Source organism: Corvus brachyrhynchos, unplaced genomic scaffold (assembly GCF_000691975.1).
Source record: "Corvus brachyrhynchos isolate BGI_N302 unplaced genomic scaffold, ASM69197v1 scaffold285, whole genome shotgun sequence".
NCBI classification, from domain to species: Eukaryota; Metazoa; Chordata; class Aves; order Passeriformes; family Corvidae; genus Corvus; species Corvus brachyrhynchos.
Window position 1 is genome coordinate 939,964 of NW_008238323.1, and position 4,167 is coordinate 944,130.

Below are 4,167 nucleotides of genomic sequence, written 5' to 3' on the forward strand. Positions count from 1 at the left end.
TTCCAGCTCCCTCAGCCACTCCTGGGGCTCCAGCCCCTTCCCAGCTCCGTTCCCTTCCCTGGACACGCTCCAGCCCCTCAATGTCTCTCTTGTCCTGAGGGGCCCAGAGCTGCCCCAAGGACTGAAGCACCAGCACCAGCATCCCCAGGACCTTTTCCCAGCTTTCCAGCCCCTCTGCCCGAGCCTAGAGCTTTAGGGGCCTGGGGTGACCCAAGTGCAAGCCAGTTCTTGCTCCAATTCATCCAGACAAACCCACATCCTGACCTGCTGTTAGGCCAACAACACCACACCTTGCTCCTACGCCGAGGTCCAACGTGATCGAGCATCCGCAACGGAAAGAAAATGAATAGATTGCTTTTCCCAGTGTTTTGCTTCTGTTGGATGGATGCTAAGAACCTAAAATGCTTTTGCACACATGGACGAATTTCTTTGAAGGTTGTGGCTTCCAAAGCAAGAGAAACAGGAACACAACACTGTCACACATGCCAAATTGGTGAAAGTTGGAAGCAGATTTACCTGACAACTACACAGCCAGGTGCTAATACCCAATGCCAAGGCCTAGGTAAGGCCACTGAGAAAGAACTCTAAAATACAGAGTTCAGGCAGAACTACTTCCTGCATTTGGCTTCTTCACACCGGAACAGAAATTCAGTTATTGAAAGGTGTAACCACCACCAATCCCAAGAAAGGGCAACTGCCCAGCCCATCTTTCCAACAACATGGCCTCCCTCAGCTGTTCAGGCTTAAATGACTGACTTAAGGCATTTAACTGGAAAACCCATGTCTCTTCCTTACTTATCCTCCAGTTAAACACTGAAAAAATCCCAGGCCAATCCTCCATTCCTCTGTGACTCCAAAGTGAAGTCAGGAGGAATGCAGAGCATCCTTTATGCATACAAGATTTATTTCTCAGAAATGCCATTACAGGCCAGCTGCTGCAGAGGCAGGCTGTGACAGGCTACAGAGCTATCCTGACAGATCCCTGAAAGCCTTTGTCTTGCCACATGGGATTTATCATCCCAGAGTTTTCTAGGAACAAGAGATGCCTCCTATAAAAGGCAGCTGCGGTGCAAATTCTTCACGTACCAATGCAGCCACCTGCTTCCAGAATGTTCTGTGATAGGACATCCAGCATCCCTCTTGTGTTAGTTCTCCCTTGGGAGTTTATCATAGACTGTGATCCAGCAGGTCCCTTCTGCTCTGAGACACCTGGGACATGAACTGAGGAACAGCTCAGCAGCCGAGATTTGTCCATACCTGAATGCAATGATGGTAAAACTGAACCAAACCTGATCCCCAGGGAAACACAGGGAAGGGCCCCATCCCGGTCCCAGAAATCACATCCTCTCTCATGAGCGACCAACACCAACTTTCACATCTCTTGTCCAGGCTCCAAAATCCCCCATACATGAGAGATACTTTGACCACACAGACCAGGGCAGAGCAGATAGCGCAGGACAACCCTTCTACTTCTTATCTACTTATCAGCACCTTCCGGTCAGGTGAAACCCTCTGTGTGCCTCGACTCTGCAAACAACCATGCACCAGCTCACACTCTGACAGCAGCACAGGCACAAAGACCTTTGACTGTCTGCGTTTGGGGCTGGAACTCCTCGCCATCAGCACGGCTTGGTTCCCAGCATCTCCTTTTAATGAGCCCCTTCTGTAGCAATATTTTCCCTCTCCTCATCCAGCCCATTTCCAACAACAAGCAATTAGCAATGTGTCTCTCTCAAGCGGTGAGAGTATCTCAGAGAACGAGATGAGCAGTTTATCTTTACTGCTGGCAGGCAGCTCTTGTACCCAGCCACCCGCAGGAACAGTTACTAGGGAAAATAAAAGCAACAGAGATGAACCATGACTCCCTGTACCCAGGTACTGCTGCATCTCCACAAAGCATCAGGTCTCTTTCTTGGATTTGCTACTCTAAAACCAATACCTTTCCAGACACCAAAACATCAAGTATGGAAATGTAAATTATTACACCCTGGATCTGAGCCTTTTCTAATTAAAATGTAAACACCTTTGAAAACCACATCGAGTGTTTACTGCTGGGGGCCAGCCTTGGGCTTTTCAGATACTGATGCATGCACAGTTGGCTGAGCATTTAATGTATTTCACCATCCCTCCCATCTCAGGTCTGGTTTCTGGTACCTGGTGACGCAGAAAAACCCCAGTGACTGGACAGGACAGGACAGGAGCCCACCAGCTTCCACACTGCAGTGCCACTCACGAGCCTGGCACGAACACAGCAGGCAAACACCATGGTGCATTGAAACAGAGCCATTAAAACAAACACAGAAGTAAATGGGGAGAAAAAACAGAGGGACAGCCAAGTGCTGCAGAATCCAACCCAAAACAGCCAGCTTGATTCAGCAAGGAAGGGCGAGCAGTAACCAGAAAGCCAGAAATCCCTGATTCTCACCCAGACAATAATTTATTATGTAGCTTGCTTCCCTGCAATAAGCAGCTCTTCGTGGTTGGAAAGTGGATCTTTTTTCTTCTCTTCTTTTTAAACAAAACCAAAAGCCACATCACCCTTAGAAACATAAAGACTTTTAGTGTGTCAAATCCGTGCATGAGGTTGGAGTGGTTTTCCACCAGATGGGTTTCCTTGCCTGAGGGAAGACATTACCTTTGGCTTGTGATAGATATTATCAAAATAGAAAAGGAAAAAACAGCACCCAGCTAAGAAAACTACTATCTGAACATCAGGTGAGTGGAGGTGGGTTTATGGGCTCACCCCACGGGATGCTCCTCTGCAGGGGATGTCACGGCAAGGAGACTGCTGGAGCATCACTCTGGCTGCAGCAACAACAGCAAGGAATGCTCACAGATTTTGATACAAATTCAATACATGGAAATGCATCAGCATTTCTAGATATAAAATCTGAAACAGGTCATAAAAAGCCTCCAATCAACAACCCCTGAATTGTGAACAGCCTGAGTTTTATAACCTATTTTACACTGGTTCATGCTACAAACTGTGACTTAAGCCAGACATAATCAATTTCCACATTCCCCTGCTCCTGCTACAAGCTAATGGAACGAGAGCCAATGTTACATCTTACCCTTGTTATTTTTCACCTTTAGAAAGGAAAATGTTGCCAGGTAAAGATATCGAACAATTATTATGAATATCTGAAGAAACAGCATTTCACACATGTTCTCCTCTTTGGAGCTGCACTGCTTCTCCTTGGAGAGCACAGAGCATCACTCCAGCAGCTGGGCAGGATGTGATGGCTGCAGGGATCATGCTGGGAGACACGAACCAAGGATGTTCTCCTGCCAGATGAGCTTGCACACGTGCACCATGCACCTGTGTGTGCACCTCTGCGATGCACCTAGCAGGTCACAACACCTGTCTTCTGCCCAGCTCTTTTGGCACCCCAAGGGATGAGCCATGATCCCATGGAAGCAGCAACCAGGGTGCAAAACTCCCTGTGCAGGCAGAGAGCACAGCCCACATCCTAAACAAAAGCATCACAACCACAAGCTGATCCATACACAGTCGCTCGCGTGCCCGTGCCGGCTGCCGTGCATCATCCTTTGTAAATAAATGAAGGGAAACCATTATCAGGAAGGAAATCTTTTCTTTCCAGGCACCCAGGCAATATAATGGGCACTTGGGCTGTGAAAAGCTCTGTAATCCTAAAAGACACATCCAACTCTAAGTTGAGATGTCAACCTGCTGAAGTAATCCATCCTGCTGGTGGCTGCTGACGGGAGGGATTGGGCAGGAGCAGAGCATCCTGGTCAGCAGCAGGGCAGGCGTGGAGGCTGCTTAATCCCTATTAAATCATGCCCCTGGTTCACTGGCAAAAAGCATTTTTGTGCCTGTATACCAGCTTGGAGCAGCATTCAGACAACATACCTTGGCCACCAGCCAAAACTCTGGAGCTGCCACTCTGGATGGATTTTATGCTAGCAGGAGCTAGCTGGTCCTCTCCTCCTGGGAATCCTAGGATCACAGAACAGTCTGGGTTGGAACAAACCTTTAAAGGTCATCCAGTCCAACCCCTTGCCATGGACAATGGCACCTCACACTAAACGAGGCTGTTCCAAGTGCTATCCAACCCAGCCTTGGACACTGCCAGGGATCCAGGGGCAGCCACAGCTGCTCTGGGCACCCTGGGCCAGGGCCTGCCCACCCTCACAGACAGCAAT